This window comes from Mytilus edulis, chromosome 4 (assembly GCF_963676685.1).
Source record: "Mytilus edulis chromosome 4, xbMytEdul2.2, whole genome shotgun sequence".
NCBI lineage: Eukaryota > Metazoa > Mollusca > Bivalvia > Mytilida > Mytilidae > Mytilus > Mytilus edulis.
In genome coordinates, this window is record NC_092347.1 from 58,806,513 (window position 1) to 58,832,760 (window position 26,248).

The following is a 26,248-nucleotide window of genomic DNA, read 5'->3' on the forward strand; positions in this document are numbered from 1 at the left end:
TTTTTTTGTTCACCCCCTATGAAGTCATTTGGATTAATTATCTCCCCTTAATACATTTTACACAAAGTATAACTTACCATTACCTCCAACCTGAGAGTATAAAACAATCTTTTTGTTCATCACTCCCTATGAATTCATTTGGGTTGATTATCTCCCCTTAATACATCATAAACAAAGTATATATAATCTACCATTACATGTACCTCAAACCTGACAGTATAAAACAAATCTTTATTGTTCATCCCCTATGAAGTCATTTGGATTAATTATCTCCCCTTAATACATTATACACAAAGTATATATAACCTACCGTTGCCTACAACCTCACAGTATCAAACAAATCTTTATTGTTTACCCCCTATGTAGTCATTTGGATTTATTATCTCTCACTAATACATTATACACAAAGAATAACCTAACGTTTCCTCAAACCTGACAGTATAAAACAAATCTTTATTGTTAACCCACTATGTAGTCATTTGAATTGATTATCTCCTCTTATATATAACCTAATGTTACCTCAAACCTGACAGAATGAAACAAATCTTCATTGTTCACCCCCTATGAAGTCATTTAGATTAAATATCTCCCCTTAATACATTCTACTCAAAGAATAACCTACTGTTACCTTAAACATTACAGTCTAAAACCAATGTTTTTGTTCACCTCCTATGTTAATTGGATTAATTATCTCACCTTAACACATTATACACAAAGTATAACGTTCTGTAACCTCAAACCTGACAGCATAAAACATGTTTTTTGTTCACCCCCTATAGGTCATTTGAATGGATTATCTCCCCTTAATACATTATACACAAAGTATATAAAATATCATTACCTCAAACCTGACAGTATAAAACAAATCTTTATTGTTCACCACCTATGAAGTCATTTCAATTGATTATCTCCCCTTAATAAATTATACACAAAGTATAACCTACCGTTACCTCAAACATTACAGAATAAAACAAATCTTTTTGTCCCCCCCCCCCCCCATAATGAAGTCATTTGGATTAATAATCTCTCCTTGATACATTATACACAAAGTATAACCTACCATTACCTCAAACATTACAGTATAAAACAAATCTTTTTACTCACCCCCTTTGAAATCAATTGGATTGATTATCTCCCCTTACTACATTATACACAAAGTATAACCTTCCATTACCTCAAACCTGACAGCATAAAACAGTTTTTTAGTTCACCCCATATGAAGTCATTTGAATTGATTATCTCTCCTTAATAAATTATACACAAAGTATAACCAACCGTTACCTCAAACCTGACAGTATAAAACAAATCTTTATTGTTCACCACCTATGAAGTCATTTGGATTAATAATCTCTCCTTAATACATTATACACAAGTATAACCTACCATTACCTAAAACATTACAGTATAAAACAAATCTTGTTGTTCACCCCCTTTGAAATCAATTGGATTGATTATCTCCCCTTAATACATTATACACCAAGTATAACCTTCCTTTACCTCAAACATTACAATATAACACAAATCTTTTTCGTTCAACACCTATGAAGTCATTTCGATTGATCTAATCTCACCATTAATGCATTATATATATACACAAAGTATAACCTATCATTACCTCAAACATTACAGTATAAAACAAATCTTTTTGTTGAAACCCCTATGAAGTCATTTGGATTAATTTTCTCCCCTTAATACATTATACACAAATTATAACCTACCATTACAGTATAAAACAAATGTTTTTATTCACCCCCTTAGAAATCAATTGGATTGATTATCTCCCCATAATAAATTATTCACAAAGTATATATAACCTACCATTACCTCAAACTTGACAGTAATAAAACAAATCTTTTTGTTCACCTCCTTTGAAATCAATTGGATTGATTATCTCCCCTTAATACATTATACACCAAGTATAACCTTCTGTTACCTCAAACATGACAGTAATAAAACAAATCTTTTTGTTCACCCCCTTCGAAATCAATTGGATTGATTATCTCCCTTTAATACATTATACACAAAGTATAACCTTCCATTACCTCAAACCTGACAGCATAAAACAAATCTTTATCGTTCACCACCTATGAAGTCATTTGGATTAATAATCTCTCCTTAATACATTATACACAAAGTATAACCTACCATTACCTCAAACATTACAGTATAAAACAAATCTTTTTGTCCCCCTCTGTATCAAGTCATTTGGATTAATAATCTCCCCTTAATACATTATACACAAAGTATAACCTACCATTACCTCAAACATAACAGTATAAAACAATTCTTGTTGTTCACCCCCCTTTGAAATCAATTGGATTGATTATCTCCCCTTAATACATTATACACCAAGTATAATTACCTTCCTTAACATCAAACATTACAGTATAAAACAAATCTTTATCGTTCATCACCTATAAAGTCATTTCGATTGATCTAATCTCACCATTAATGCATTATATACAAGGGGTACAATCAAAATCACGTGATGGATATACACACACCGGAAGTTAAAGTCGAACTCGCCGCTTGAAAGGTTAGTAGTTGCATTTTCTTGTTTATGTCAATTAGATTTTGATTAATAAGTTGGCACACCGAATGTCGGATAGTATGTAGTTTTAAAATACACAATTGTTTTTGCTAGAAAGCGTGCAGTTATTGCAAACACTTTGACGGTGAAATGTTGGAACTGTGTCGGAAGTGTTCGCATTAACTGCACGCTTTCCAGCAAGGATAATTGTGTATTTCAAAACAAGATAGTATCCTACATTCGGTGCACTACCTTATTTATTAAATTTTATTGATATAAACAAGTAAATACGACTACTTACCTTTCAAGCGGTCTGCTCGACTGTTACTTCCGGTGTGTGTATATCCATCACGTGATTTTGATTGTACCCCTTGATATATATACACAAAGTATAACCTACCATTACCTCAAAAATTACAGTATAAAACAAATATTTTTGTCCCCCCCCCCCCCCCCCCCCCCTGTATCAAGTCATTTGGATTAATAATCTCCCCTTAATACATTATACACAAAGAAAAACCTACCATTACCTCAAACATTACAGTAAAAAACAATTCCTGTTGTTCAACCCCTTTGAAATCAATTGCATTGATTATCTCCCCTTAATACATTATACACCAAGTATAACCTTCCTTTACCTCAAACATTACAGTATAAAACAAATCTTTATCGTTCATCACCTATAAAGTCATTTCGATTGATCTAATCTCACCATTAATGCATTATATATATACACAAAGTATAACCTACCATTACCTCAAACATTACAGTATAAAACAAATCTTTTTGTTGAAACCCCTATGAAGTCATTTTGGATTAATTATCTCCCCTTAATACATAATACACAAAGTATAACCTACAATTACCTCAAACATTACAGTATAAAACAAATCTTGTTGTTCAACCCTATGACGTCATTTGGATTAATTATCTCCCCTTAATACATAATACACAAAGTATAGCCTACCATTACCTCAAACATTACAGTATAAAACAAATCTTGTTGTTCACCCCTTATGAAGTCATTCGGATTGATTATCTCCCCTTTATACATTATACACAAAGTATAACCTTCCGTTTCCTCAAATCTGACAGCATAAAACAATTTTTTTGTTCACCCCCTTGGAAGTCAACTGGATTGATTATCTCCCCTTAATACATTATACGCAAAGTGTATATAACCTACCATTACCTCAAACCAGACAGTAATAAAACAAATCTATCATTCACCACCTATGAAGTCATTTCAATTGATTATCTCAAATAATACATTATACACAAAGTATAACCTTCCGTTACCTCAAACCTGACAGCATAAAACAATTGTTTTGTTCACCTCCTTAGAAGTCATTTGAATTGATTATCTCCCCTTAATACATTATGCACAAAGTATATATAACATACCGTTACCTCAAACCTGACAGTATAAAACAAATCTTTGTTGTTTACCCACTATAGAGCCATTTGGATTGATTATCTCCCTTTAGTACATTATACACAAAGTATAACCTACCATTACCTCAAACATTACAGTATCAAACAAATCTTGTTGTTCACCCCTATGACGTCATTTGGATTAATTATCTCCCCTTAATACATAATACACAAAGTATAGCCTACCATTACCTCAAACATTACAGTATAAAACAAATCTTGTTGTTCACCCCCTATGAAGTCATTTGGATTGATGATCTCCCCTTAATACATAATACACAAAGTATATATATATAACCTACTTTTACCTCAAACCCGACAGTAATAAAACAAATCTTTATCATTCACCACCTATGTAGTCATTTGGATTGATTATCTCCCCTTTATACATCATACACAAAGTATAGCCTACCATTACCTCAAACACTACAGTATAAAACAAATCTTGTTGTTCACCCCTATGACGTCATTTGGATTAATTATCTCCCCTTAATACATAATACACAAAGTATAGCCTACCATTACCTCAAACATTACAGTATAAAACAAATCTTGTTGTTCACCCCCTTGGAAGTCATTTGGATTGATTATCTCCCCTTAATACATTATACACAAAGTATATATAACCTACCGTTACCTCAAACCCGACAGTCATAAAACAAATCTTTATCATTCACCACCTATGAAGTCATTTCAATTGATTATCTCAAATAATACATTATACACAAAGTATAACCTTCCGTTACCTCAAACCTGACAGCATAAAACAATTGTTTTGTTCACCTCCTTAGAAGTCATTTGAATTGATTATCTCCCCTTAATACATTATGCACAAAGTATATATAACATACCGTTACCTCAAACCTGACAGTATAAAACAAATCTTTGTTGTTTACCCACTATAGAGCCATTTGGATTGATTATCTCCCTTTAGTACATTATACACAAAGTATAACCTACCATTACCTCAAACATTACAGTATCAAACAAATCTTGTTGTTCACCCCTATGACATCATTTGGATTAATTATCCCCCCTTAATACATAATACACAAAGTATAGCCTACCATTACCTCAAACATTACAGTATAAAACAAATCTTGTTGTTCACCCCCTATGAAGTCATTTGGATTGATTATCTCCCCTTAATACATAATACACAAAGTATATATATATAACCTACTTTTACCTCAAACCCGACAGTAATAAAACAAATCTTTATCATTCACCACCTATGAAGTCATTTGGATTGATTATCTCCCCTTTATACATTATACACAAAGTATAACCTTCCGTTTCCTCAAATCTGACAGCATAAAACAATTTTTTTGTTCACCCCCTATGAAGTCATTTAGATTATCTCCCCTTAATACATTATACACAAAGTATATATAACCTACCGTTACCTCAAACCCAACAGTAATAAAACAAATCTTTATCATTCACCACCTATGAAGTCATTTCAATTGATTATCTCAAATAATACATTATACACAAAGTATAACCTTCCGTTACCTCAAACCTGACAGCATAAAACAATTGTTTTGTTCACCTCCTTAGAAGTCATTTGAATTAATTATCTTCCCTTAATACATTATACACAAAGTAAATATAACATACCGTTATCTCAAACCTGACAGTATAAAACAAATCTTTGTTGTTTACCCCCTATAAAGCCATTTGGATTGATTATCTCCCTTTAGTACATAATACACAAAGTATAACCTACCATTACCTCAAACATTACAGTATAAAACAAATCTTTTTGTCCCCCCCACTTATATGAAGTCATTTGGATTAATAATCTCTCCTTAATACATTATACACAAAGTATAACCTACCATTACCTCAAACATTACAGTATAAAACAAATCTTTTTGTCCCCCCCCCACTTATATGAAGTCATTTGGATTAATAATCTCTCCTTAATACATTATACACAAAGTATAACCTACCATTACCTCAAACATTACAGTATAAAACAAATCTTGTTGTTCACCCCTATGACATCATTTGGATTAATTAGATATCATTGAGATGGGAGCCATCTCTGTGGGCCCCGCTGTGAATAATGTGCATTAAAAAATTGTATCTTTACCAGAGGACATGGGTTTGTCAACTGAAATCAAAGTTTTTGACCTTGACCTTTGACCTATGAAGTTGTAAATAAATTATGACACACCCTTTGGTGTTGGTTTATAAACATGTCAAGTATAAACTTTGAAATGATAAAGGTTCTCAAGATATAAAGCTGACACTATCTTTACCATAGGACATGGGGTTGTCAACTGAAACCAAAGTTTTTGACCTTGACCTTTGACCTAAGAAGTTGCACATAAATTATGACACACCCTTTGGTGTTGGTTTATATACATGTCAAGTATAAACTTTGAAATGATAACGGTTCTCAAGATATAGAGCGGACACAATCTTAACCACAGGACATGAGGTTGTCAACTGAAAGTTTCAAACCAAAGTTTTTGACCTTGAACTTTGCCCTAGGCAGTCGTTCATAAATTATGACACACCCTCTGGTGTTGGTTCATATACATGTCAAGTATAAACTTTGAAATCATAACAGTTCTCAAGATATAGAGCTGACACGATCTTCACCACAGGACACATGGTTGTCAACTGACCTTTGACCTAAGAAGTTGTACATACATCATGACACACCCTCTGGTGGTGGTTAATAAACGTGTAAAGTATAAAGTATGAAATCATAATGGTTCTCTAGATATGGAGCGGACACAAAGTGTTACGGACGGACGGACAGACTGATCACTATAGGGGACCGCCTATGGCGGGACCCTAATTATCTCCCCTTAATACATAATACACAAAGTATAGCCTACCATTACCTCAAACATTAAAAGTATAAAACAAATCTTGTTGTTCAACCCCTTTGAAATCAATTGGATTGATTATCTCCCCTTAATACATTATACACAAAGTATATATAACCTTACGTTACCTCAAACCTGACAGCATAAAACAAATCTTTATCGTTCACCACCTATGAAGTCATTTCAATTGATTATCTCCCCTTAATACATTATACACAAAGTATAACCTACTATTACCTCAAACATTACAGTATAAAACAAATCTTTGTTGTTTACCCCCTATAAAGCCATTTGGTTGATTATCTCCCTTTAGTACATTATACACAAAGTATAACCTACCGTTACCTCAAACCTGACAGCATAAAACAATTGTTTTGTTCACCTCCTTAGAAGTCATTTGGATTGATTATCTCCCCTTAATACATTATACACAAAGTATATATAACATACCGTTACCTCAAACCTGACAGTATAAAACAAATCTTGTTGTTTACCCCCTATAAAGCCATTTGGATTGATTATCTCCCTTTAGTACATTATACACAAAGTATAACCTACAAATGTACCATTACCTCAAACCTGACAGTAATAAAACAAATCTTTTTGTTCACCCCCTTCGAAATCAATTGGATTGATTATCTCCCTTTAATACATTATACAAAAAGTTTAACCTTCCAATACCTCAAACCTAAACAGCATAAAACAATTTTTAAGTTACCCGCATATGAAGTCATTTGAATTGATTATCTCCCCTTAATACATTATACACAAAGTATATATAACCTAACGTTACCTCAAACCTGACAGTATAAAACAAATCTTTATCGTTCACCACCTTAGAAGTCATTTCAATTGATTATCTCCCCTTAATACATTATACACAAAAAGTATAACCCACTATTACCTCAAACATTACAGTATAAAACAAATCTTTGTTGTTTCCCCACTATAAAGCCATTTGGTTGATTATCTCCTTTCAGTACATTATACACAAAGTATAACCTTCCGTTACCTTAAACCTGACAGCATAAAACAATTGTTTTGTTCACCTCCTTAGAAGTCATTTGGATTGATTATCTCCCCTTAATACATTATACACAAAGTATATATAACATACCGTTACCTCAAACCTGACAGTATAAACAAATCTTGTTGTTTACCCCCTATAAAGCCATTTGGATTGATTATCTACCTTTAGTACATTATACACAAAGTATAACCTACCATTACCTCAAACATTAAAAGTATAAAACAAATCTTGTTGTTCAACCCCTTTGAAATCAATTGGATTGATTATCTCCCCTTAATACATTATACACAAAGTATATATAACCTTACGTTACCTCAAACCTGACAGCATAAAACAAATCTTTATCGTTCACCACCTATGAAGTCATTTCAATTGATTATCTCCCCTTAATACATTATACACAAAGTATAACCTACTATTACCTCAAACATTACAGTATAAAACAAATCTTTGTTGTTTACCCCCTATAAAGCCATTTGGTTGATTATCTCCCTTTAGTACATTATACACAAAGTATAACCTACCGTTACCTCAAACCTGACAGCATAAAACAATTGTTTTGTTCACCTCCTTAGAAGTCATTTGGATTGATTATCTCCCCTTAATACATTATACACAAAGTATATATAACATACCGTTACCTCAAACCCGACAGTATAAAACAAATCTTGTTGTTTACCCCCTATAAAGCCATTTGGATTGATTATCTCCCTTTAGTACATTATACAAAGTATAACCTACAAATGTACCATTACCTCAAACCTGACAGTAATAAAACAAATCTTTTTGTTCACCCCCTTCGAAATCAATTGGATTGATTATCTCCCTTTAATACATTATACAAAAAGTATAACCTTCCAATACCTCAAACCTAAACAGCATAAAACAATTTTTAAGTTACCCGCATATGAAGTCTTTTGAATTGATTATCTCCCCTTAATACATTATCCACAAAGTATATATAACCTAACGTTACCTCAAACCTGACAGTATAAAACAAATCTTTATCGTTCACCACCTATGAAGTCATTTCAATTGATTATCTCCCCTTAATACATTATACACAAAGTATAACCTACTATTACCTCAAACATTACAGTATAAAACAAATCTTTGTTGTTTCCCCCCTATAAAGCCATTTGGTTGATTATCTCCCTTCAGTACATTATACACAAAGTATAACCTTCCGTTACCTTAAACCTGACAGCATAAAACAATTGTTTTGTTCACCTCCTTAGAAGTCATTTGGATTGATTATCTCCCCTTAATACATTATACACAAAGTATATATAACATACCGTTACCTCAAACCTGACAGTATAAAACAAATCTTGTTGTTTACCCCCTATAAAGCCATTTGGATTGATTATCTACCTTTAGTACATTATACACAAAGTATAACCTACCATTACCTCAAACATTAAAAGTATAAAACAAATCTTGTTGTTCAACCCCTTTGAAATCAATTGGATTGATTATCTCCCCTTAATACATTATACACAAAGTATATATAACCTTACGTTACCTCAAACCTGACAGCATAAAACAAATCTTTATCGTTCACCACCTATGAAGTCATTTCAATTGATTATCTCCCCTTAATACATTATACACAAAGTATAACCTACTATTACCTCAAACATTACAGTATAAAACAAATCTTTGTTGTTTACCCCCTATAAAGCCATTTGGTTGATTATCTCCCTTTAGTACATTATACACAAAGTATAACCTACCGTTACCTCAAACCTGACAGCATAAAACAATTGTTTTGTTCACCTCCTTAGAAGTCATTTGGATTGATTATCTCCCCTTAATACATTATACACAAAGTATATATAACATACCGTTACCTCAAACCTGACAGTATAAAACAAATCTTGTTGTTTACCCCCTATAAAGCCATTTGGATTGATTATCTCCCTTTAGTACATTATACAAAGTATAACCTACAAATGTACCATTACCTCAAACCTGACAGTAATAAAACAAATCTTTTTGTTCACCCCCTTCGAAATCAATTGGATTGATTATCTCCCTTTAATACATTATACAAAAAGTATAACCTTCCAATACCTCAAACCTAAACAGCATAAAACAATTTTTAAGTTACCCGCATATGAAGTCATTTGAATTGATTATCTCCCCTTAATACATTATACACAAAGTATATATAACCTAACGTTACCTCAAACCTGACAGTATAAAACAAATCTTTATCGTTCACCACCTATGAAGTCATTTCAATTGATTATCTCCCCTTAATACATTATACACAAAGTATAACCTACTATTACCTCAAACATTACAGTATAAAACAAATCTTTGTTGTTTCCCCCCTATAAAGCCATTTGGTTGATTATCTCCCTTCAGTACATTATACACAAAGTATAACCTTCCGTTACCTTAAACCTGACAGCATAAAACAATTGTTTTGTTCACCTCCTTAGAAGTCATTTGGATTGATTATCTCCCCTTAATACATTATACACAAAGTATATATAACATACCGTTACCTCAAACCTGACAGTATAAAACAAATCTTGTTGTTTACCCCCTATAAAGCCATTTGGATTGATTATCTACCTTTAGTACATTATACACAAAGTATAACCTACCATTACCTCAAACATTAAAAGTATAAAACAAATCTTGTTGTTCAACCCCTTTGAAATCAATTGGATTGATTATCTCCCCTTAATACATTATACACAAAGTATATGTAACCTTACGTTACCTCAAACCTGACAGCATAAAACAAATCTTTATCGTTCACCACCTATGAAGTCATTTCAATTGATTATCTCCCCTTAATACATTATACACAAAGTATAACCTACTATTACCTCAAACATTACAGTATAAAACAAATCTTTGTTGTTTACCCCCTATAAAGCCATTTGGTTGATTATCTCCCTTTAGTACATTATACACAAAGTATAACCTACCGTTACCTCAAACCTGACAGCATAAAACAATTGTTTTGTTCACCTCCTTAGAAGTCATTTGGATTGATTATCTCCCCTTAATACATTATACACAAAGTATATATAACATACCGTTACCTCAAACCTGACAGTATAAAACAAATCTTGTTGTTTACCCCCTATAAAGCCATTTGGATTGATTATCTCCCTTTAGTACATTATACACAAAGTATAACCTACAAATGTACCATTACCTCAAACCTGACAGTAATAAAACAAATCTTTTTGTTCACCCCCTTTGAAATCAATTGGATTGATTATCTCCCTTTAATACATTATACAAAAAGTATAACCTTCCAATACCTCAAACCTAAACAGCATAAAACAATTTTTAAGTTACCCGCATATGAAGTCATTTGAATTGATTATCTCCCCTGAATACATTATACACAAAGTATATATATATAACCTACCGTTACCTCAAACCCGACAGTAATAAAACAAATCTTTATCATTCACAACCTATGAAGTCATTTCAATTGATTATCTCAAATAAAACATTATACACAAAGTATAACCTTCCGTTACCTCAAACCTGACAGCATAAAACAATTGTTTTGTTCACCTCCTTAGAAGTCATTTGGATTGATTATCTCCCCTTAATACATTATACACAAAGTATATATAACATACCGTTACCTCAAATCTGACAGTATAAAACAAATCTTGTTGTTTACCCCCTAAAAAGCCATTTGGATTGATTATCTCCCTTTAGTACATTATACACAAAGTATAATCTACTATTACCTCAAACATTACAGTATAAAACAAATCTTTTTGTCCCCCCTGTATCAAGTCATTTGGATAAATAATCTCCCCTTAATACATTATACACAAAGTATAACCTACCATTACCTCAAACATTAAAAGTATAAAACAAATCTTGTTGTTCAACCCCTTTGAAATCAATTGGATTGATTATCTCCCCTTAATACATTATACACAAAGTATATATAACCTAACGTTACCTCAAACCTGACAGTATAAAACAAATCTTTATCGTTCACCACCTTAGAAGTCATTTCAATTGATTATCTCCCCTTAATACATTATACACAAAGTATAACCTACTATTACCTCAAACATTACAGTATAAAACAAATCTTTGTTGTTTCCCCCCTATAAAGCCATTTGGTTGATTATCTCCCTTCAGTACATTATACACAAAGTATAACCTTCTGTTACCTTAAACCTGACAGCATAAAACAATTGTTTTGTTCACCTCCTTAGAAGTCATTTGGATTGATTATCTCCCCTTAATACATTATACACAAAGTATATATATATAACCTACCGTTACCTCAAACCCGACAGTAATAAAACAAATCTTTATCATTCACAACCTATGAAGTCATTTCAATTGATTATCTCAAATAAAACATTATACACAAAGTATAACCTTCCGTTACCTCAAACCTGACAGCATAAAACAATTGTTTTGTTCACCTCCTTAGAAGTCATTTGGATTGATTATCTCCCCTTAATACATTATACACAAAGTATATATAACATACCGTTACCTCAAACCTGACAGTATAAAACAAATCTTGTTGTTTACCCCCTATAAAGCCATTTGGATTGATTATCTCCCTTTAGTACATTATACAAAGTATAACCTACAAATGTACCATTACCTCAAACCTGACAGTAATAAAACAAATCTTTTTGTTCACCCCCTTCGAAATCAATTGGATTGATTATCTCCCTTTAATACATTATACAAAAAGTATAACCTTCCAATACCTCAAACCTAAACAGCATAAAACAATTTTTAAGTTACCGGCATATGAAGTCATTTGAATTGATTATCTCCCCTTAATACATTATACACAAAGTATATATAACCTAACGTTACCTCAAACCTGACAGTATAAAACAAATCTTTATCGTTCACCACCTTAGAAGTCATTTCAATTGATTATCTCCCCTTAATACATTATACACAAAGTATAACCTACTATTACCTCAAACATTACAGTATAAAACAAATCTTTGTTGTTTCCCCCCTATAAAGCCATTTGGTTGATTATCTCCCTTCAGTACATTATACACAAAGTATAACCTTCTGTTACCTTAAACCTGACAGCATAAAACAATTGTTTTGTTCACCTCCTTAGAAGTCATTTGGATTGATTATCTCCCCTTAATACATTATACACAAAGTATATATATATAACCTACCGTTACCTCAAACCCGACAGTAATAAAACAAATCTTTATCATTCACAACCTATGAAGTCATTTCAATTGATTATCTCAAATAAAACATTATACACAAAGTATAACCTTCCGTTACCTCAAACCTGACAGCATAAAACAATTGTTTTGTTCACCTCCTTAGAAGTCATTTGGATTGATTATCTCCCCTTAATACATTATACACAAAGTATATATAACATACCGTTACCTCAAACCTGACAGTATAAAACAAATCTTGTTGTTTACCCCCTATAAAGCCATTTGGATTGATTATCTCCCTTTAGTACATTATACAAAGTATAACCTACAAATGTACCATTACCTCAAACCTGACAGTAATAAAACAAATCTTTTTGTTCACCCCCTTCGAAATCAATTGGATTGATTATCTCCCTTTAATACATTATACAAAAAGTATAACCTTCCAATACCTCAAACCTAAACAGCATAAAACAATTTTTAAGTTACCGGCATATGAAGTCATTTGAATTGATTATCTCCCCTTAATACATTATACACAAAGTATATATAACCTAACGTTACCTCAAACCTGACAGTATAAAACAAATCTTTATCGTTCACCACCTATGAAGTCATTTCAATTGATTATCTCCCCTTAATACATTATACACAAAGTATAACCTACTATTACCTCAAACATTACAGTATAAAACAAATCTTTGTTGTTTCCCCCCTATAAAGCCATTTGGTTGATTATCTCCCTTCAGTACATTATACACAAAGTATAACCTTCCGTTACCTTAAACCTGACAGCATAAAACAATTGTTTTGTTCACCTCCTTAGAAGTCATTTGGATTGATTATCTCCCCTTAATACATTATACACAAAGTATATATAACATACCGTTACCTCAAACCTGACAGTATAAAACAAATCTTGTTGTTTACCCCCTATAAAGCCATTTGGATTGATTATCTACCTTTAGTACATTATACACAAAGTATAACCTACCATTACCTCAAACATTAAAAGTATAAAACAAATCTTGTTGTTCAACCCCTTTGAAATCAATTGGATTGATTATCTCCCCTTAATACATTATACACAAAGTATATATAACCTTACGTTACCTCAAACCTGACAGCATAAAACAAATCTTTATCGTTCACCACCTATGAAGTCATTTCAATTGATTATCTCCCCTTAATACATTATACACAAAGTATAACCTACTATTACCTCAAACATTACAGTATAAAACAAATCTTTGTTGTTTACCCCCTATAAAGCCATTTGGTTGATTATCTCCCTTTAGTACATTATACACAAAGTATAACCTACCGTTACCTCAAACCTGACAGCATAAAACAATTGTTTTGTTCACCTCCTTAGAAGTCATTTGGATTGATTATCTCCCCTTAATACATTATACACAAAGTATATATAACATACCGTTACCTCAAACCTGACAGTATAAAACAAATCTTGTTGTTTACCCCCTATAAAGCCATTTGGATTGATTATCTCCCTTTAGTACATTATACACAAAGTATAACCTACAAATGTACCATTACCTCAAACCTGACAGTAATAAAACAAATCTTTTTGTTCACCCCCTTTGAAATCAATTGGATTGATTATCTCCCTTTAATACATTATACAAAAAGTATAACCTTCCAATACCTCAAACCTAAACAGCATAAAACAATTTTTAAGTTACCCACATATGAAGTCATTTGAATTGATTATCTCCCCTGAATACATTATACACAAAGTATATATATATAACCTACCGTTACCTCAAACCCGACAGTAATAAAACAAATCTTTATCATTCACAACCTATGAAGTCATTTCAATTGATTATCTCAAATAAAACATTATACACAAAGTATAACCTTCCGTTACCTCAAACCTGACAGCATAAAACAATTGTTTTGTTCACCTCCTTAGAAGTCATTTGGATTGATTATCTCCCCTTAATACATTATACACAAAGTATATATAACATACCGTTACCTCAAATCTGACAGTATAAAACAAATCTTGTTGTTTACCCCCTAAAAAGCCATTTGGATTGATTATCTCCCTTTAGTACATTATACACAAAGTATAATCTACTATTACCTCAAACATTACAGTATAAAACAAATCTTTTTGTCCCCCCTGTATCAAGTCATTTGGATAAATAATCTCCCCTTAATACATTATACACAAAGTATAACCTACCATTACCTCAAACATTAAAAGTATAAAACAAATCTTGTTGTTCAACCCCTTTGAAATCAATTGGATTGATTATCTCCCCTTAATACATTATACACAAAGTATATATAACCTAACGTTACCTCAAACCTGACAGTATAAAACAAATCTTTATCGTTCACCACCTTAGAAGTCATTTCAATTGATTATCTCCCCTTAATACATTATACACAAAGTATAACCTACTATTACCTCAAACATTACAGTATAAAACAAATCTTTGTTGTTTCCCCCCTATAAAGCCATTTGGTTGATTATCTCCCTTCAGTACATTATACACAAAGTATAACCTTCTGTTACCTTAAACCTGACAGCATAAAACAATTGTTTTGTTCACCTCCTTAGAAGTCATTTGGATTGATTATCTCCCCTTAATACATTATACACAAAGTATATATATATAACCTACCGTTACCTCAAACCCGACAGTAATAAAACAAATCTTTATCATTCACAACCTATGAAGTCATTTCAATTGATTATCTCAAATAAAACATTATACACAAAGTATAACCTTCCGTTACCTCAAACCTGACAGCATAAAACAATTGTTTTGTTCACCTCCTTAGAAGTCATTTGGATTGATTATCTCCCCTTAATACATTATACACAAAGTATATATAACATACCGTTACCTCAAACCTGACAGTATAAAACAAATCTTGTTGTTTACCCCCTATAAAGCCATTTGGATTGATTATCTCCCTTTAGTACATTATACAAAGTATAACCTACAAATGTACCATTACCTCAAACCTGACAGTAATAAAACAAATCTTTTTGTTCACCCCCTTCGAAATCAATTGGATTGATTATCTCCCTTTAATACATTATACAAAAAGTATAACCTTCCAATACCTCAAACCTAAACAGCATAAAACAATTTTTAAGTTACCCGCATATGAAGTCATTTGAATTGATTATCTCCCCTTAATACATTATACACAAAGTATATATAACCTAACGTTACCTCAAACCTGACAGTATAAAACAAATCTTTATCGTTCACCACCTATGAAGTCATTTCAATTGATTATCTCCCCTTAATACATTATACACAAAGTATAACCTACTATTACCTCAAACATTACAGTATAAAACAAATCTTTGTTGTTTCCCCCCTATAAAGCCATTTGGTTGATTATCTCCCTTCAGTACATTATACACAAAGTATAACCTTCCGTTACCTTAAACCTGACAGCATAAAACAATTGTTTTGTTCACCTCCTTAGAAGTCATTTGGATTGATTATCTCCCCTTAATACATTATACACAAAGTATATATAACATACCGTTACCTCAAACCTGACAGTATAAAACAAATCTTGTTGTTTACCCCCTATAAAGCCATTTGGATTGATTATCTACCTTTAGTACATTATACACAAAGTATAACCTACCATTACCTCAAACATTAAAAGTATAAAACAAATCTTGTTGTTCAACCCCTTTGAAATCAATTGGATTGATTATCTCCCCTTAATACATTATACACAAAGTATATATAACCTTACGTTACCTCAAACCTGACAGCATAAAACAAATCTTTATCGTTCACCACCTATGAAGTCATTTCAATTGATTATCTCCCCTTAATACATTATACACAAAGTATAACCTACTATTACCTCAAACATTACAGTATAAAACAAATCTTTGTTGTTTACCCCCTATAAAGCCATTTGGTTGATTATCTCCCTTTAGTACATTATACACAAAGTATAACCTACCGTTACCTCAAACCTGACAGCATAAAACAATTGTTTTGTTCACCTCCTTAGAAGTCATTTGGATTGATTATCTCCCCTTAATACATTATACACAAAGTATATATAACATACCGTTACCTCAAACCTGACAGTATAAAACAAATCTTGTTGTTTACCCCCTATAAAGCCATTTGGATTGATTATCTCCCTTTAGTACATTATACACAAAGTATAACCTACAAATGTACCATTACCTCAAACCTGACAGTAATAAAACAAATCTTTTTGTTCACCCCCTTTGAAATCAATTGGATTGATTATCTCCCTTTAATACATTATACAAAAAGTATAACCTTCCAATACCTCAAACCTAAACAGCATAAAACAATTTTTAAGTTACCCACATATGAAGTCATTTGAATTGATTATCTCCCCTGAATACATTATACACAAAGTATATATATATAACCTACCGTTACCTCAAACCCGACAGTAATAAAACAAATCTTTATCATTCACAACCTATGAAGTCATTTCAATTGATTATCTCAAATAAAACATTATACACAAAGTATAACCTTCCGTTACCTCAAACCTGACAGCATAAAACAATTGTTTTGTTCACCTCCTTAGAAGTCATTTGGATTGATTATCTCCCCTTAATACATTATACACAAAGTATATATAACATACCGTTACCTCAAATCTGACAGTATAAAACAAATCTTGTTGTTTACCCCCTAAAAAGCCATTTGGATTGATTATCTCCCTTTAGTACATTATACACAAAGTATAATCTACTATTACCTCAAACATTACAGTATAAAACAAATCTTTTTGTCCCCCCTGTATCAAGTCATTTGGATAAATAATCTCCCCTTAATACATTATACACAAAGTATAACCTACCATTACCTCAAACATTAAAAGTATAAAACAAATCTTGTTGTTCAACCCCTTTGAAATCAATTGGATTGATTATCTCCCCTTAATACATTATACACAAAGTATATATAACCTAACGTTACCTCAAACCTGACAGTATAAAACAAATCTTTATCGTTCACCACCTTAGAAGTCATTTCAATTGATTATCTCCCCTTAATACATTATACACAAAGTATAACCTACTATTACCTCAAACATTACAGTATAAAACAAATCTTTGTTGTTTCCCCCCTATAAAGCCATTTGGTTGATTATCTCCCTTCAGTACATTATACACAAAGTATAACCTTTTGTTACCTTAAACCTGACAGCATAAAACAATTGTTTTGTTCACCTCCTTAGAAGTCATTTGGATTGATTATCTCCCCTTAATACATTATACACAAAGTATATATATATAACCTACCGTTACCTCAAACCCGACAGTAATAAAACAAATCTTTATCATTCACAACCTATGAAGTCATTTCAATTGATTATCTCAAATAAAACATTATACACAAAGTATAACCTTCCGTTACCTCAAACCTGACAGCATAAAACAATTGTTTTGTTCACCTCCTTAGAAGTCATTTGGATTGATTATCTCCCCTTAATACATTATACACAAAGTATATATAACATACCGTTACCTCAAACCTGACAGTATAAAACAAATCTTGTTGTTTACCCCCTATAAAGCCATTTGGATTGATTATCTACCTTTAGTACATTATACACAAAGTATAACCTACCATTACCTCAAACATTAAAAGTATAAAACAAATCTTGTTGTTCAACCCCTTTGAAATCAATTGGATTGATTATCTCCCCTTAATACATTATACACAAAGTATATATAACCTTACGTTACCTCAAACCTGACAGCATAAAACAAATCTTTATCGTTCACCACCTATGAAGTCATTTCAATTGATTATCTCCCCTTAATACATTATACACAAAGTATAACCTACTATTACCTCAAACATTACAGTATAAAACAAATCTTTGTTGTTTACCCCCTATAAAGCCATTTGGTTGATTATCTCCCTTTAGTACATTATACACAAAGTATAACCTACCGTTACCTCAAACCTGACAGCATAAAACAATTGTTTTGTTCACCTCCTTAGAAGTCATTTGGATTGATTATCTCCCCTTAATACATTATACACAAAGTATATATAACATACCGTTACCTCAAACCTGACAGTATAAAACAAATCTTGTTGTTTACCCCCTATTAAGCCATTTGGATTGATTATCTCCCTTTAGTACATTATACACAAAGTATAACCTACAAATGTACCATTACCTCAAACCTGACAGTAATAAAACAAATCTTTTTGTTCACCCCCTTCGAAATCAATTGGATTGATTATCTCCCTTTAATACATTATACACAAAGTATAACCTTCCAATACCTCAAACCTAAACAGCATAAAACAATTTTTAAGTTACCCGCATATGAAGTCATTTGAATTGATTATCTCCCCTGAATACATTATACACAAAGTATATATATATAACCTACCGTTACCTCAAACCCGACAGTAATAAAACAAATCTTTATCATTCACAACCTATGAAGTCATTTCAATTGATTATCTCAAATAAAACATTATACACAAAGTATAACCTTCCGTTACCTCAAACCTGACAGCATAAAACAATTGTTTTGTTCACCTCCTTAGAAGTCATTTGGATTGATTATCTCCCCTTAATACATTATACACAAAGTATATATAACATACCGTTACCTCAAATCTGACAGTATAAAACAAATCTTGTTGTTTACCCCCTAAAAAGCCATTTGGATTGATTATCTCCCTTTAGTACATTATACACAAAGTATAATCTACTATTACCTCAAACATTACAGTATAAAACAAATCTTTTTGTCCCCCCTGTATCAAGTCATTTGGATAAATAATCTCCCCTTAATACATTATACACAAAGTATAACCTACCATTACCTCAAACATTAAAAGTATAAAACAAATCTTGTTGTTCAACCCCTTTGAAATCAATTGGATTGATTATCTCCCCTTAATACATTATACACAAAGTATATATAACCTAACGTTACCTCAAACCTGACAGTATAAAACAAATCTTTATCGTTCACCACCTATGAAGTCATTTCAATTGATTATCTCCCCTTAATACATTATACACAAAGTATAACCTACTATTACCTCAAACATTACAGTATAAAACAAATCTTTGTTGTTTCCCCCCTATAAAGCCATTTGGTTGATTATCTCCCTTCAGTACATTATACACAAAGTATAACCTTCCGTTACCTTAAACCTGACAGCATAAAACAATTGTTTTGTTCACCTCCTTAGAAGTCATTTAGATTGATTATCTCCCCTTAATACATTATACACAAAGTATATATAACATACCGTTACCTCAAACCTGACAGTATAAAACAAATCTTGTTGTTTACCCCCTATAAAGCCATTTGGATTGATTATCTACCTTTAGTACATTATACACAAAGTATAACCTACCATTACCTCAAACATTAAAAGTATAAAACAAATCTTGTTGTTCAACCCCTTTGAAATCAATTGGATTGATTATCTCCCCTTAATACATTATACACAAAGTATATATAACCTTACGTTACCTCAAACCTGACAGCATAAAACAAATCTTTATCGTTCACCACCTATGAAGTCATTTCAATTGATTATCTCCCCTTAATACATTATACACAAAGTATAACCTACTATTACCTCAAACATTACAGTATAAAACAAATCTTTGTTGTTTACCCCCTATAAAGCCATTTGGTTGATTATCTCCCTTTAGTACATTATACACAAAGTATAACCTACCGTTACCTCAAACCTGACAGCATAAAACAATTGTTTTGTTCACCTCCTTAGAAGTCATTTGGATTGATTATCTCCCCTTAATACATTATACACAAAGTATATATAACATACCGTTACCTCAAACCTGACAGTATAAAACAAATCTTGTTGTTTACCCCCTATAAAGCCATTTGGATTGATTATCTCCCTTTAGTACATTATACACAAAGTATAACCTACAAATGTACCATTACCTCAAACCTGACAGTAATAAAACAAATCTTTTTGTTCACCCCCTTCGAAATCAATTGGATTGATTATCTCCTTTTAATACATTATACAAAAAGTATAACCTTCCAATACCTCAAACCTAAACAGCATAAAACAATTTTTAAGTTACCCGCATATGAAGTCATTTGAATTGATTATCTCCCCTGAATACATTATACACAAAGTATATATATATAACCTACCGTTACCTCAAACCCGACAGTAATAAAACAAATCTTTATCATTCACAACCTATGAAGTCATTTCAATTGATTATCTCAAATAAAACATTATACACAAAGTATAACCTTCCGTTACCTCAAACCTGACAGCATAAAACAATTGTTTTGTTCACCTCCTTAGAAGTCATTTGGATTGATTATCTCCCCTTAATACATTATACACAAAGTATATATAACATACCGTTACCTCAAATCTGACAGTATAAAACAAATCTTGTTGTTTACCCCCTAAAAAGCCATTTGGATTGATTATCTCCCTTTAGTACATTATACACAAAGTATAATCTACTATTACCTCAAACATTACAGTATAAAACAAATCTTTTTGTCCCCCCTGTATCAAGTCATTTGGATAAATAATCTCCCCTTAATACATTATACACAAAGTATAACCTACCATTACCTCAAACATTAAAAGTATAAAACAAATCTTGTTGTTCAACCCCTTTGAAATCAATTGGATTGATTATCTCCCCCTTAATACATTATACACAAAGTATATATAACCTAACGTTACCTCAAACCTGACAGTATAAAACAAATCTTTATCGTTCACCACCTTAGAAGTCATTTCAATTGATTATCTCCCCTTAATACATTATACACAAAGTATAACCTACTATTACCTCAAACATTACAGTATAAAACAAATCTTTGTTGTTTCCCCCCTATAAAGCCATTTGGTTGATTATCTCCCTTCAGTACATTATACACAAAGTATAACCTTCTGTTACCTTAAACCTGACAGCATAAAACAATTGTTTTGTTCACCTCCTTAGAAGTCATTTGGATTGATTATCTCCCCTTAATACATTATACACAAAGTATATATATATAACCTACCGTTACCTCAAACCCGACAGTAATAAAACAAATCTTTATCATTCACAACCTATGAAGTCATTTCAATTGATTATCTCAAATAAAACATTATACACAAAGTATAACCTTCCGTTACCTCAAACCTGACAGCATAAAACAATTGTTTTGTTCACCTCCTTAGAAGTCATTTGGATTGATTATCTCCCCTTAATACATTATACACAAAGTATATATAACATACCGTTACCTCAAACCTGACAGTATAAAACAAATCTTGTTGTTTACCCCCTATAAAGCCATTTGGATTGATTATCTACCTTTAGTACATTATACACAAAGTATAACCTACCATTACCTCAAACATTAAAAGTATAAAACAAATCTTGTTGTTCAACCCCTTTGAAATCAATTGGATTGATTATCTCCCCTTAATACATTATACACAAAGTATATATAACCTTACGTTACCTCAAACCTGACAGCATAAAACAAATCTTTATCGTTCACCACCTATGAAGTCATTTCAATTGATTATCTCCCCTTAATACATTATACACAAAGTATAACCTACTATTACCTCAAACATTACAGTATAAAACAAATCTTTGTTGTTTACCCCCTATAAAGCCGTTTGGTTGATTATCTCCCTTTAGTACATTATACACAAAGTATAACCTACCGTTACCTCAAACCTGACAGCATAAAACAATTGTTTTGTTCACCTCCTTAGAAGTCATTTGGATTGATTATCTCCCCTTAATACATTATACACAAAGTATATATAACATACCGTTACCTCAAACCTGACAGTATAAAACAAATCTTGTTGTTTACCCCCTATAAAGCCATTTGGATTGGTTATCTCCCTTTAGTACATTATACACAAAGTATAACCTACAAATGTACCATTACCTCAAACCTGACAGTAATAAAACAAATCTTTTTGTTCACCCCCTTCGAAATCAATTGGATTGATTATCTCCCTTTAATACATTATACAAAAAGTATAACCTTCCAATACCTCAAACCTAAACAGCATAAAACAATTTTTAAGTTACCCGCATATGAAGTCATTTGAATTGATTATCTCCCCTTAATACATTATACACAAAGTATATATAACCTAACGTTACCTCAAACCTGACAGTATAAAACAAATCTTTATCGTTCACCACCTTAGAAGTCATTTCAATTGATTATCTCCCCTTAATACATTATACACAAAAAGTATAACCCACTATTACCTCAAACATTACAGTATAAAACAAATCTTTGTTGTTTCCCCACTATAAAGCCATTTGGTTGATTATCTCCTTTCAGAACATTATACACAAAGTATAACCTTCCGTTACCTTAAACCTGACAGCATAAAACAATTGTTTTGTTCACCTCCTTAGAAGTCATTTGGATTGATTATCTCCCCTTAATACATTATAAACAAAGTATATATAACATACCGTTACCTCAAACCTGACAGTATAAACAAATCTTGTTGTTTACCCCCTATAAAGCCATTTGGATTGATTATCTACCTTTAGTACATTATACACAAAGTATAACCTACCATTACCTCAAACATTAAAAGTATAAAACAAATCTTGTTGTTCAACCCCTTTGAAATCAATTGGATTGATTATCTCCCCTTAATACATTATACACAAAGTATATATAACCTTACGTTACCTCAAACCTGACAGCATAAAACAAATCTTTATCGTTCACCACCTATGAAGTCATTTCAATTGATTATCTCCCCTTAATACATTATACACAAAGTATAACCTACTATTACCTCAAACATTACAGTATAAAACAAATCTTTGTTGTTTACCCCCTATAAAGCCATTTGGTTGATTATCTCCCTTTAGTACATTATACACAAAGTATAACCTACCGTTACCTCAAACCTGACAGCATAAAACAATTGTTTTGTTCACCTCCTTAGAAGTCATTTGGATTGATTATCTCCCCTTAATACATTATACACAAAGTATATATAACATACCGTTACCTCAAACCTGACAGTATAAAACAAATCTTGTTGTTTACCCCCTATAAAGCCATTTGGATTGATTATCTCCCTTTAGTACATTATACAAAGTATAACCTACAAATGTACCATTACCTCAAACCTGACAGTAATAAAACAAATCTTTTTGTTCACCCCCTTCGAAATCAATTGGATTGATTATCTCCCTTTAATACATTACACAAAAAGTATAACCTTCCAATACCTCAAACCTAAACAGCATAAAACAATTTTTAAGTTACCCGCATATGAAGTCATTTGAATTGATTATCTTCCCTTAATACATTATACACAAAGTATATATAACCTAACGTTACCTCAAACCTGACAGTATAAAACAAATCTTTATCGTTCACCACCTATGAAGTCATTTCAATTGATTATCTCCCCTTAATACATTATACACAAAGTATAACCTACTATTACCTCAAACATTACAGTATAAAACAAATCTTTGTTGTTTCCCCCCTATAAAGCCATTTGGTTGATTATCTCCCTTCAGTACATTATACACAAAGTATAACCTTCCGTTACCTTAAACCTGACAGCATAAAACAATTGTTTTGTTCACCTCCTTAGAAGTCATTTGGATTGATTATCTCCCCTTAATACATTATACACAAAGTATATATAACATACCGTTACCTCAAACCTGACAGTATAAAACAAATCTTGTTGTTTACCCCCTATAAAGCCATTTGGATTGATTATCTACCTTTAGTACATTATACACAAAGTATAACCTACCATTACCTCAAACATTAAAAGTATAAAACAAATCTTGTTGTTCAACCCCTTTGAAATCAATTGGATTGATTATCTCCCCTTAATACATTATACACAAAGTATATATAACCTTACGTTACCTCAAACCTGACAGCATAAAACAAATCTTTATCGTTCACCACCTATGAAGTCATTTCAATTGATTATCTCCCCTTAATACATTATACACAAAGTATAACCTACTATTACCTCAAACATTACAGTATAAAACAAATCTTTGTTGTTTACCCCCTATAAAGCCATTTGGTTGATTATCTCCCTTTAGTACATTATACACAAAGTATAACCTACCGTTACCTCAAACCTGACAGCATAAAACAATTGTTTTGTTCACCTCCTTAGAAGTCATTTGGATTGATTATCTCCCCTTAATACATTATACACAAAGTATATATAACATACCGTTACCTCAAACCTGACAGTATAAAACAAATCTTGTTGTTTACCCCCTATAAAGCCATTTGGATTGATTATCTCCCTTTAGTACATTATACACAAAGTATAACCTACAAATGTACCATTACCTCAAACCTGACAGTAATAAAACAAATCTTTTTGTTCACCCCCTTTGAAATCAATTGGATTGATTATCTCCCTTTAATACATTATACAAAAAGTATAACCTTCCAATACCTCAAACCTAAACAGCATAAAACAATTTTTAAGTTACCCGCATATGAAGTCATTTGAATTGATTATCTCCCCTGAATACATTATACACAAAGTATATATATATAACCTACCGTTACCTCAAACCCGACAGTAATAAAACAAATCTTTATCATTCACAACCTATGAAGTCATTTCAATTGATTATCTCAAATAAAACATTATACACAAAGTATAACCTTCCGTTACCTCAAACCTGACAGCATAAAACAATTGTTTTGTTCACCTCCTTAGAAGTCATTTGGATTGATTATCTCCCCTTAATACATTATACACAAAGTATATATAACATACCGTTACCTCAAATCTGACAGTATAAAACAAATCTTGTTGTTTACCCCCTAAAAAGCCATTTGGATTGATTATCTCCCTTTAGTACATTATACACAAAGTATAATCTACTATTACCTCAAACATTACAGTATAAAACAAATCTTTTTGTCCCCCCTGTATCAAGTCATTTGGATAAATAATCTCCCCTTAATACATTATACACAAAGTATAACCTACCATTACCTCAAACATTAAAAGTATAAAACAAATCTTGTTGTTCAACCCCTTTGAAATCAATTGGATTGATTATCTCCCCTTAATACATTATACACAAAGTATATATAACCTAACGTTACCTCAAACCTGACAGTATAAAACAAATCTTTATCGTTCACCACCTTAGAAGTCATTTCAATTGATTATCTCCCCTTAATACA

At 31.7% G+C, this 26,248-nt stretch overlaps 1 long non-coding RNA gene across 1 annotated transcript in view; it reads right to left on the minus strand.

Moving 5' to 3' along the window:
• LOC139520078 (uncharacterized) overlaps positions 1 to 26,248 on the minus strand; it is an 86,070-nt gene that overhangs the window by 5,801 nt on the left and 54,021 nt on the right. The window lies entirely within an intron of this gene.